A 13,505-nucleotide genomic window follows, 5' to 3' on the forward strand; every position below is an offset into this window, starting at 1 on the left:
TGGTTCGGGTCTTATTCGAAGACTTGGAGACCAACTCTTGGGGATCCACCTATATAATGAGGGGCATAGGGGAGGGGGCCGGCCACACCAAAGCCACAAGTTGGCCGCACCCCCTTGAGGCCGGCCACCCCCTCCCAAACCCTAGCCGCCCCCTCTCCTCCATAGCTCCCGCGTGCTTTAGCGAAGCTCCGCCGGAGTTCTCCACCGCCACCGACACCACGCCGTCGTGCTGTCGGATTCAAGAGGAGCTACTACTTCCGCTGCCCGCCGGAACGGGAGGTGGACGTCGTCTTCATCAACAACCGAACGTGTGACCGAGTACGGAGGTGCTGCCCGTTCGTGGCGCCGGAACCGATCGTGATCAAGATCTTCTACGCGCTTTTGCAAGCGGCAAGTGAACGTCTACCGCAGCAACAAGAGCCTCATCTTGTAGGCTTTGGAATCTCTTCAAGGGTGAGACTCGATACCCCCTCGTTGCTACCGTCTTCTAGATTGCATCTTGGCTTGGATTGCGTGTTCGCGGTAGGAAATTTTTTGTTTTCTATGCAACGTTATCCTACAGCACCAGCCGCTCCCTCTCCACCGTCCGCCACCGCACCAGTAGGCGCAGTCGCTCCCGCTTCCGCTCCGCCCTCCAAAACAGCAGCAGCCGTGGCCAAGTTCTTGTCCATGGCCGGATCTGTGCCTCAACGAAGAAGTGGAAGTGGAGAGAGGCTGTTGGCCGAATTGGGGTTAATTAGGGTTTTCCCTTCCTCTGTTTTTTGCCAGAAATGGGGATGGTGGGGAGGGGATGAGGCCGAGTGAGGTTAATATAGTGGACTCTTCTGGACTCTGTGCCTGCGCGTGGACCCGTGTGTGTGGACTCGTGTGTACGCGGAAGAGATACGGACGGTCGTGCACGCGGAAGAGATACGGATGGCTTGTTAGAAGGTGTGAAGACCTAGCTACTCATGTCGCTTGATTTTCTAATCCTACTAGCTAGTTTGTGTTTGGAAGTACTATATGCTATTAATTAGCACAACAAGTTTATGTTGCATGTAAATCTGGAAGTATTATATGCATGTGAGCAGAACAAGTTTGTGTTAGCATGTAAATTTGGAAGTACTAATGTACAAGTTTGTGTTAGCATGTAAATTAATTTGGATCAAGTCGTATATTTTACATGTTGTTTCTGAAGATATGCTGATTTTACTGATAGAGTTGTTTAGTTCTTCATCCAAAAACAACTATGTACAAATTTAAACAAGAACATTATATGAAGAATTAACTCAATAAAGTAAGTATTGGAAGCCCACCATCCACAAGTGTGACAAATATTGTCACCATCCAAGGTGGTTAATTTGCTCTATATTAGGGCAAGTTAGACCTCTTTTTGCCCCTAAAACCCTTGTTTCGGCACCTCCCGACCATGGGGTCACCATGAAACACACAACCAACCTAGCTATAAAACCCAAGGTACCAAGGGTGGGTCACGCCACCATGCACAAGTGTGCCCAATATAGGAAACATCCAAGGTGGTTTGGTCTGTTTGAGGCCAAGCTAGACCCCTTTTGACCCTAAAACCCTTGTTTCGGCACCTCCCCACCATGGGATCACCATGGAACACACAACCAACCTAGAAAACCCAAGTTATCAAGGGTGGGTCATGCCACCATGCAAAAGTTTTCCCAATATTGGCACCATCCAAGGTGGTTTTCTATATTTTAGGCCAATGTAGACCCCTTTTGACCCTAAAACCCTTGTTTCGGCACCTCCCCACCATGGGATCACCATGAAACACACAACCAACCTAGAAAACACAATGTACCAAGTGTGGGGCATCCCACCATGAACAAGTGTGCCTAATATAGGCACCATCCTAGGTGGTTTGCTATAGTTTAGGCCAAGGTAGACCCCTTTTGACCCTAAACCCCTTGTTTCAGCACCTCCCCACCATTGGATCACCATGAAACACACAGCCAACCTAGAAAACCCAAGTTACCAAGGGTGGGGAATGCCACCATGTACAAGTGTGCCAAATATTGGCACCATCCAATGTGGTTTTCTATGTTTTAGGCCAATTAGACCCTTTTTGACCCTAAAACCCTTGTTTCGGCACCTCCCCGCCATGGGATTACCATGAAACAAAAAACCAACCTATAAAACCCTAATGCCACCATGCACAAGTGTTCCAAATATTGGCACCATCCAAGATGGCTTGCTATAGTTTAGGCCAAGGTAGACCCCTTTTGACCCTAAAATTGATTAAAACCCCTTGTTTCGCCACCTCCCAACCATGGGATCACCATGAAACACACAAGCAACCTAGAAAACCCAAGTTAACAAGGGTCGGGAATTCCACCATGCACAAGTGTGCCAAATTTTGGCACCATCCAAGGTGGGTTTCTGTGTTTTAGGCCAATTAGACCCCTTTTTGACCCTAAAACCCTTGTTTCGGCACCTCCCCACCATGGGATCACCATGAACACACAACCAACCTAGAAAACCCAAGTTAGAAAGCGTGGGGAGTTACACCATGCACAAGTGGGCCAAATGTTGGCACCATCCAAGGTGGGTTTCTATGTTATAGGCCATTTAGACCCCTTTTGACCCTAAAACCCTTGTTTCGGCACCACCCCAGCATGGGACCACCATGAAACACACAATAAACCTAGAAAACCCAAGTTACCAAGGGTGGGGAATGCCATCATGAACAAGTGTTCCAAATGTTGGCACCATACAAGGTGGATTTCTATGTTTTAGGCCAATTAGACCCCTTTTGACCCTAAAACCCCTTGTTTCGGCACCTCCCCACCATTGGATCACCATGAAACACACAACCAACCTAGAAAACCCAAGGTAGAAAGTGTGGGTCATCCCACCATGAACAAGTGTGCCCAATATAGGCACCATCCAAGGTGGTTTGCTATAGTTTAGGCCAAGGTAGACCCCTTTTGACCCTAAAATTAAACCCCTTGTTTCAGCACCTCCCAACCATGGGATCACCATGAAACACACAAACAACCTAGAAAAACCAAGTTAGCAAGGGTGGGGAACTCCACCATGCATAGGTGTGCCAAATGTTTGCACCATCCAAGGTGGGTTTTTGTGTTTTAGGCCAATTAGACCCCTTTTGACCCTAAAACCCTTGTTTCGGCACCTCCCCACCATGGGATCACCATGAAACACACAACCAACCTAGAAAACCCAACATAGAAAGTGTGGGGAACGCCACCATGAACAAGGGTGCCAAATATTGGAACCATCCACCGTGGCTTGCTATATTTTAGGCCAAGGTAGACCCCTTTGGACCCTAAAATTGAGTAAAACCCTTGTTTCGGCACCTCCCAACCATGGGATCACCATGAAACACACAACCAGCCTATAAAATCCAAGTTAGAAAGGGTGGGTAATGCCAACATGCACAAGTTTTCCAAATGTTGGCACCATCCAAGGTGGGTTTCTATGTTTTAGGCCAATTAGACCCCTGTTCGACCCTAAAACCCTTGTTTTGGCACCACCCCACCATGGAATCACCATGAAAAACACAACCAACCTAGAAAACCCAATGTGTCAAGTGTGGGGAATCCCACCATGCACAACTGTGCCCAATATAGGCACCATCCAAGGTGGGTTTCGATGTTTTAGGCCAATTAGACCCTTGTTTGACCCTAAAACCCTTGTTTCGGCAACACCCCACCATGGAATCACCATGAAACACAAAACCAACCTAGAAAAACCAATGTAGAAAGTGTGGGTACTCCCACCATGCACAAGTGTGCCCAATATAGGCACCATCCAAGGTGGGTTTCTATGTTTTAGGCCAATTAGACCCCTTTTGACCCTAAAATTAATTAAAACCCCTTGTTTCGGCACCTCCCAACCATGGGATCTCCATGAAACACAAAAGCAACCTAGAAAACCGAAGGTAGAAAGGGTGGGGTATGCCACCATGGACAAGTATTCCCAATACTGGCACCATGCAAGGTGGCTTGCTATATTTTAGGCCAAGGTAGACCCCTTTTGACCCTAAAATTAATTAAAACCCCTTGTTTCGGCACCTCCCAACCATGGGATCACCATGAAACACACAAGAAACCTAGAAGACCCAACGTAGCAAGGGTGGGGCATGCCACCATGCATAAGTTTGCCCAATATAGGCACCATTTCCAAGGTGGTTTATTATATTCTAGGCCAAGTAGACCCCTTTTGACCCTAAAACCCTTGTTTCAGCACCTCCCCACCATGGGATCACCATGAAACACACAACCTACCTGGAAAACCTAAGTTTTCAAGGGTGGGGTATGCCACCATGCACAAGTGTGCCAAATGTTGGCACCATCCAAGGTGGGTTTCTATGTTTTAGGCCAATTAGTCCCCTTTTGACCCTAAAACCCTTGTTTCGGCACCTCCCAACCATGGGATCACCATGAAACACACATAACCAACATAGAAAACCCAAGTTAGGAAGGGTGGGGCATGCCACCATGCACAAGTGTGCCAAATGTTGGCACCATCCAAGCTTGGGTTTCTATGTTTTGTGCCAATGTAGACCCCTTTTGACCCTAAAACCCGTGTTTAGGGGCAAAAGCTAAGGGGTCAAACCTGCCATAAATTAAAACAACCACCTTTGGATGGTGGCAATTTTTGGCACACTTGTGCATGGTGTGGTGGTTCCCCACCCTTTTTTCGGTAGGGTTTTCCAAGTTGGTTTTGCGTGTTTCATGGTGAACCCATGGTTTTTGGGAGGTGCCAAAACAAGGGTTGTGGAAAACCCTCAAAGTTAATATATATGAAAGGTTGTCGATCATCACTTTATCCATATTTTCCCTCTTAAAGTTCACCAATAACAAGGTTGTTCACACATTTATTGTTGATATATGAAATATTTTTATATAATTTATTAAGAATTTGATAGTTTCACATGTCAAAGAAATGACACGTTAGTTAATTCATATATATATATATATATATATATATAATGTTTTCTGAATATTCTAACCTACATCAAAGAATACACTATGCATTATTAATTGCACATATAATTTTGTTTTTTCCCAAAACTTCCATCCGAATGCATTATTTGCACATGAAATGATAGGCCCCAAACCATTCCAAAGAAACCCCAAAACCCCAAAAATATCCCGCCTGTAGCTCCCTCCCGCCACTCACCAAACCCAAAACCCAATTCCATTTGAATTCCCCCGCCACTCACAAAATCTGTAAAGAGGACATGCAAATGAATGAAACACCCCCACCTAAGCTGGAATGGAGGGACATTTCGGACAAATCACGCCCAGACACCGTTCTATCCACACACACACATCCCCACCCCACCGAAATTCCCCACCCACACACAAATTCCAATCCCAAATTCCCCACCCACACACATATCCCCACCCGACGACGGCCACCGACGAGCGCCGCTCCGACGAGCGGAGAACGGCCGCACGTCGACAACGCCCGCAAGATCTACAGCCGAGTTCCCTCCTCCTGACCCCTGCTCCCTCTTCCATGGCTTTTTCTTGGCCTGCTTAGGGTTTGCTCGGGCTGGCTAGGGTCCATGGCTAGGCTTAGGGTTTGCTTGGCATGGCTAGCGTTAGGGATTTCTTGGCATGGCTTGTTTGCTCGTCCTGCCTAGGGTTAGGGTTTGCTCGGCCTGACATGGTTCTTGCGGCAACCAGTCCATGATTGATGCGGATCTTGCTTGGCATAGGTCTTGCTGCAACCAGTCCATGATTGATGCAGATCTTGCTTGGCTTAGGCTCTGTAGATTGTAGATCTCGTTTACTGCAGTCCATATATGAATACCTGCTAAGGATCATGCTTGTTGCAACCAGTACATACATGATTACATGCTATAGATGTTTACCATGGCATGCCCTTTTCTATTTCGTTGATGAACCTTTGTATTGCCCTGTTATCCTGCGTTGATGTTTACCAAGGCATGCCCTTGTGTATTTCATTGATGAACCTTTGTAGAACATGAGCAGATACATGCCTACTACTGCTTTATTGGTACATGTCTATATATTATTGTATGAGGGGATTTGTGTAATGATTCTAACCTGCTATTTTGTTAGGTAGTACTATCAAGGTTTGATCAACTTCAAGGAGCAAGGAGAACCAGGTGATGGTTGATCAACATGAACCTATGTTGCTTGGATCTTTAATTGCATCCATATGATGTATCTGGTGTCACTAATTCGTATTCATTTTGTTTTGCCAACATAGATCCAAGCCCTCAACATCAGTCATGGCAAAGACTGGGGAGAAGCGGGTGGCTGGTATGGAACTTCATCCTTTAACATCATTGTGTCTAATGCTCATAAACTGGGAAGAAGCAGGTGGCTGGTAATTGAAGTTTAGTGTTCCAGTCTGAATAATTGTGTACCTAAATAGTCTACCAGGATTGAATGAAACTAAAAGCTGGTACTTGCTACGATTAAATAATTTACCTTAGTTTTTTGAGTTGTCTTGCTTCCCTATGCATTTCAACCATTCATCTAATGGTTACATTTTTTTCTTATACATGTAAAGAAGCGCCCCTCGCTGAAGTAGAGAAGATCATGGCTGCCGCAATTATGCGGAACAACCGCATCTTAGAGTCCCTCGGTATTCCCACCATAGTGTCAATGATTAGGAAGACACATGGTGGTCGAGGTGGTAAAGGTGGACGATGTGGTAGCCCAATTTCAAGTGATGGGTCATCTGCCATAACACAAGGCAAGACCTCTGACTATAATCCGAGAGATGACCAAGTAACTGAGGAGGAGGAGGAGGAGGTTCATGGCTGTTTAGGGGAGGGAATTGTGCAGGTGCATACTCCTCATCATTGTTGGAGGGCTGGGATTACTTTTATCTTCTTGCTTATTTTTGTTTTGCTATAACCTGTTATGTAATGCCATTGTTTTTGCTATTTGTACGAGGTATTGAAGATTCGCAAGAGTAGAAAGAAGAAGGCTGGTGTTAAAAAGCCAACAGCCCCAAGGAGGAGTAAGAGGTTCCAAGAAACACCAAGTTCAATGCCTTCCGGAAGAGTGTTCGCTGATGCTCCAGGAGCGATAAATAGGCCTCTGGAAGTTGTTGATGAACTTCCTCCGCAACAATCACAGAAGCTTAGCGCAGATGTATGAAGGATCTCAGTCAATGGATGAAGGAAGTATTATACGCAGTGGCCCTAGTCCTACTACATCTGCTGGCAGGGGTCATGAGCACTTTGACTTTGATGGCTTCCTTGATCCTGAGGTTGAATTCAGTGATGCAGGCAAGTTTTCCTTTGGACAGTTGTCCATGCTATCATCTGCATTTGTTATATTTCTATACTCTTTTGGATGTGTGCTGTTTTCTAACATGATCTTTGTATGTATGCTATTCAGATGCAACCGCACTATCTACTATTGTCAAGCGTAAAAGGAAGGGCAAAGGGCTGGAGAAGATTACCCAAGGGTTGGGAGCCAAGGTTACCATTGAGATTCCTGAAGGGATGAAACGTCCCGAGAAGCCTTTGCGGCTGCCAAGTTTGCAACGGAGAGTGGATTGATTGCAAGAGACCAGATGCCAGTCTTTCCGCATTTCAAGGAGTACAAGAAGGACAAGAATATGTTGACCAAATTGATTGGGAAAGTGGGGGTAATCTTCTTGATCCCCTGTTGATTGGTTAACTGATAGGAGTGCTTGCTCTAATTGTTAAAAGCTCATGATAACTAACTTTGTGTCTTTTCCCTTGTTTGCTTTGTAGGTAAATTTCAACATGGACACATAATCGGATGTCATTAAGAATGCTTGCTATGAAGTCCTGAAGAACGTGACCAGGATTACCAGGCGCTGCTCATTTGGACTGAATAAAACGACACGAGGGTTGCTCATATGATGGAGCTATTTGGAGCTAGATCTGTTGGGAATCAGAGGGTTTTGATGTGTGCTGATCTATGTCTTTTGGTGTGAAAAACTTGGTCTTATGTCTTGCTGGGTTGGTGTTTTTGTGCACCATGTTGGTGAATCGGTGAACATGTGAACCTGGTCATTTTGATGAATCTATGAACATGTTGTGATGCTGCTGTGAAGTATGTGCTACTGTGAACAGATTTGCAATGTTGATTTTTGTATTTAGCTGCTGAATTTCATAATTTAAATGATGTGTAGTTGGGCTATTTGTTGTTTGTTCAAAGGACAAGGCCCAAAGTATCTTGGAAATATATGGGCTCTTAAAAGGCTACAGCCCAACAAAAAATTGATTAGTATGCGTGCATTTCAGAAATGCAGGAATTAAAAAATGCCAAAAAAGGTAAAAGCCCATAAAATAAATGGACCCTAAAAAGGCCAGAGGACAAAACCGAAATGGACACCAAACATGCCAAGGCCCAAAACTCTAATGGACCTCAAAAAGGCCAAGGCCGAATTCGACATGCTGCGAAAAACACATGGCCCAAAAACAATTGGTAAAAAAAGGAAATTAAAAATGAAAAATTCCAATAAAAATTGGGCTCGTAATAGGCCATGGCCCAAAAAGGAAAAAAATTCAACGTTACTGGGCTTGGCCCATACAACAGACTGTATGGACCGGGCTGATTTCAAATAACGATGTTTTCAAATCGTCACAATCTTTGCCACGTCGGATTGCCTACGTGGCATAGCAGCGGCGCCAACGATATTTTCAAAACGTCATAACAGTTATGACGTTCGTAAAACGTCACAATCATTTGTGACGTTCTTAAGGGGACCGTCACTATTGACCGTTACTGACGCTCATCTTTCGAGGTTTTCAAAAACGTCACAAGAACGTCACAAACCGACTGATGTGACGATTCAGTGACAAATTTGGACCGTCATATTTAACCATATTCCTTGTACTGACTTCCTGCTTGTCTGATCTTGATTATCGAATACTAGTCTTCAACCCGTGCGGCCTGCACGGGCTAGTGAGATTTTTTTTGAAAAAACATTACATATGAAATCCAAGATAATGTTGTAGTGATGATATATATATTTTCTAATACAAATTTAGAGCTAAATTGCTAAGTGTTCACTTGAAAATACCATCTAAAACACGATAATGAGGTAATTACTTGTAGGACATACATATAAGTTTCAGTCATGCTGTTAAGGTACATAAAAACCATCAACATTCACATGGCTACGGTATTTGAACACCGATATTGGCATGCATATGTGCTCTTTCAGATACAACGTTGTGTTTGCTTGAAGTTCATATCTCCCAAACTGATTGCACTGTAATAATTATTGATTCTTTTACGTGACTGGGTGCTGAAAAGTAAAAAAGAAAAACATGTCAGTAAGATAAATCTCTAGATGAAATGTCAAGGCCAAGAATAAATGCACATACTTCATATGCTCGTACATGCTCAAGACCGACGATCTAGTGAACATGGAAGATGCAGGCACGTTTGCGGGCCGTAGATGCCATTCCATCTACTTCATCCTGAAGCTTGTCTTGATCCCAACCTGGCACCCTCCAATCAGTCTGCTTTACATCATTCATGCATCGTTCATTTAATCATTTGTACTATAATTCTGTAAAATGCGGTGCATGACAGCTTGTAGCAGCTATTGCAGAGTGTTGCCTGTATGTAATTTTTTCGAGTACCCTCGGGAGATCTGCGCGTTTTATATTAAACTCGAAAGGTGAAAAGAACGATATCCGTATAAAGATAGAACTCCACCTTAACCCCTTAACCCCGATCACCACAGCCTGCATGTATTAAGTTTCATTGTTTTAGAGGATACAAAATAAATTTTCTATTTCACAGCGTATTACAATATTTTTAGAGAATTAGCAACCAGTTTATATTTACGAATGCATTGTTTCAACCATCTAAATACACGAATGGAGAAAGAATCTCAGTTGTGCATCCATTAAGTGTGACTTCTACTAATTCCCTACGTTTAGAACCAAATAGTGCTTCGTAATCCGTATGATCCAAGTAGAAATATGTGGGAATATGCACATAAAGAGATGGCCAAACCTTAGACCAATAAACTGGATGCGTCGGAGCTGGAGTAGCCCGGCCATCCCGCATCATAGTGATCAGCCGCCATAATGAACTTGTTCAGATCTTAATCATCACCTCTCAGCTTGTGGTTCCTTGAATCCCGCAGACGCAAAGAAAATAGAAGGTTCGATTCAAGTAGCGCTCCTGCCAGAGTAAACCTCACCCGATTTGTTGAGAAAATCAGGGTCGTTATAACTCAATCTCAACAGATGGTCTCGAGCCGTGCATACATATAATTTTGGGGTTAAGTGTACATGTTGGACTCCACGTACCTGACATTTAAAAAGCCTTGGAGTGATTAAATCTATACTATAGGACCGAAATTTTGTTAAGCCTCGTGACTGGATTTTCCACGCCATGTTCTGTACAATAAGTTCACAAACGTGTCTACGTAACAGCCTATGTGCCATTATAAATTGTAAATTTCTCGACTAATCTTAACCGTAAATTTTAGATCTAATTGTCTTAATTATTTTGATGATGTGGATTAACGTGGTTCCTCGTATGGGGCCTCTAATTAGTAAATATATAAGATATAAGATATCGGGTCACAAGGCTACAGTTGTGATCTCGTCGAGAGGCTAAGATTCTAAGGTTCTAACTCTTGGCTTGCGGCGAATCTATGTGTTGAAGTTGTCCTCCGACAGACCCTCTCCTGGCCCTTATATTGCAGGCCAGGTCCCAAGAGTTCTGTCCGGATTCGACTAGGTTACAAAGAGATCTACTTTAATCTTTCCTTGTTTAACATCTTCTTTCCTTGTTCGTCAAGAATCCTTCTTCGGTTGAGTCTCCTTTACTGGAACCAACGTATGGGCCCACCTTGGTTGTTGGGCAAACTTCATGGGCCCGTGGTTGGGCTGGAGGAGGAAGTATAATGTTGGTTACCCGAGGGGTAATTCCCAACATCAGTAGCCCCCGAGTGACTGGCCGAAGTAAAGCTTAGGGCAGGGACTATAATTAACTTTTTTCGAATGTCCATAGCTGTCGAAAAGACTTAATCCTTTCTCATCATTTTGAAGTAGAAACTGCGTTTTATCAGGTGCATGTCCAGCACTCCCGATGGGAGTAGCCCCGAGTCTAGGAACGGATGCTTGCAACCGTGCATAGACTCAAGTTTTACTACTCGAATATTCTGATGTCAATGTTTTCTTAATTGTCTTAATCATACGATATCTTTTTTATATCGGGTCCTTTAAAAATTCGAGTCAAGTCATGGAATTATGATAGTACGTAAGGGATAGGAGTAACGTGCCCAATTTTACTCGATAAATCGATGCTGGTTAACTACTGATGGCAAAACAACGTTACTCTACTCAGAATCAAGTCCCCGGGCTTAATCTTGGATCTTCTTAAATCTTCGGGTTCATTTTCCTTAGTCTTCAGTAATTTTTATCGCGTGCGTGTCCAGCACTCCCGATGGGAGTAGCCCCCCCAGTCTATGGACAGATGCTTGCAACCGTGCGTAGACTCAAGTCAAGCAACTCAATGTTGTAAATTCCTTCGGATGCCGAAGAGTCGATACTTTTGATGACATCTGCAGTGGTCTGGCTTCTGCGGCGGCTCGATTGGCATGACGTGACTTAATGGGTCCACCCTACTTCTGCGATGTTAGTTAGGAAATGACTGATCCCTGCGCGTTGACCGAGGTGCCTCCTCGATTTCCGCGTGTAGTGGGGGTAATTGTCCTTTGGCGTGATGGTCTTGATGACACGCGGTGACATAACGCAGATCCTCCGGATCAAATCCTTGCACTACTAGAAAACAGCTTATCAGTGGCGCACCACTTTTAGCTATCAGTGGCGCACTAGTGGTGCGCCACTAATATCACGCCACTGCTAACTTTTAGCAGTGGCGCATCAGTAGTGCGCCATTGGTATGGCACATAGCAGTGGCGCACCACATATAGCATCGACGTGCGCCACAGATACAAAGCTAGTGGTGCGCCACTAGGGTCCTAAAAGGTGCGCCACCATTGTACTAATACTGTGCGCCACTAGCATTCTAATACTGTGCGCCACTGGGTACTGATTTATTAAAGTTGAAAGGTACCACGTGGCTCTGGGTGTGCTGGTCTGAACATTCACATGTCGAGAAAAGGTGCCGTTTATTATTCTATTAATTATATTATTATTATATAAAGCAGAGCTATTACAGGACCCAAAAAAATACATCCAAAATTCCTAAACTTTGCATCTAGGACCTTAAAAGACATCCACAAAGCAATCAAGTATGAGTTGCCGGACGCAGCCCCTCCCGCCGATGTACGGGGCGCCGGAGCCGCCGCTCCCGCCACCGGCCTCCTCAGCCGTCTACGCGGGCGTCCACCTTGCCGCTGCCGGCCTCCTCAGCCTCCTCATGATCCGCCGCCAAGAGGGGTAGCGGGAGCGGTCCCTAGTCGTCGCCGGCCTGCGCGCCTCCACCACCTAGACGTCCTCTTCCGCCGAACTGCCAAGCCGCGCCGGCAGCCGCGGTAGCACGGGCTCGTCGCCGCCGGCACCGTGGGGCTCGTCGCGCTCGACGTGTTGCTGCTGCCGTTGCTCCGGAGGAGATGCGCCACAGGCGGGGGAGAAAACCACCATGGGCGTCATGGCGAGGCCCGACAAATTCCGCCGCAAATTCTGCAAAAAATCGACGGGAATTAATTCGTGCCCCTGCTCGGGATGGTTTGAATCGAATCGCTCAAATCCGGGCCAAAATCTCATCATGGGGATCAAAATCGGGGGATTTTTGGAAAGGCAGGATGATAGGAAAGCAATGAAGGAAGGGAAGGGAAGCTGGTCGATAGGGCAGTTGTGCGGTGGACGAGGAGCTGCACGTGCTCGGACCCGCAGGCGGCGGCGTAGTGGAGGCAGCGCCTAAGGTCGAGCTCCCGCGGCGCATCCTGCGGCGTTCCATGGCGGCGAGCTGGCCCCCCGCGCTGGCGGTCGGGAAGGAGAGGCCGAGGGAGAGAGGGGTTGGGTGCGGGTTGGGGGAGAGAGAAAGTGGATCTTGGAGAAGGACGAGCGGGTGCTGGTGTGGTGCAGTGCGCACTATATGTGCGGTGGCAGCACAGTGGCGCACCATGTATAGTGCGTCATTGCACTTTGCAGCACAGTGGTGCACTTTTTATACTGCGCCATTGCAAGTTGCAGCATAGTGGCGCACCACATATAGGTGCGCCATTGCTATTCGAAATAGCAATGGCGCACCTATATGTGGTGCGCCACTGCTAACCCTAGATTCATCTATAGTTCAGTTCTGAAATTAGTAGTGGCGCACCGCTAGTACTAGTGCGCCATTGGCAATTCGCTAGCAGTGGAGCACCTTATATTAGTGCACCACTGCTATATAGCAGTGGAGCACCTCTAGCACGGTGCGCCACTAGTAGTAATATTACGGCTAGGCCTTTTCCTAGTAGTGTTGGTAGCTCCTCCTCTTATAAATGAAAACATAGATTTTAATCCCTCTGTTCTCCCTTTCACTGCTCTCTTCTTCCTTTGTTCTTCCCTCTCACAGCTACTGCACCGCCACCAC

Source organism: Lolium rigidum, chromosome 6 (assembly GCF_022539505.1).
Source record: "Lolium rigidum isolate FL_2022 chromosome 6, APGP_CSIRO_Lrig_0.1, whole genome shotgun sequence".
In the NCBI taxonomy this organism is placed as follows: Eukaryota; Viridiplantae; Streptophyta; class Magnoliopsida; order Poales; family Poaceae; genus Lolium; species Lolium rigidum.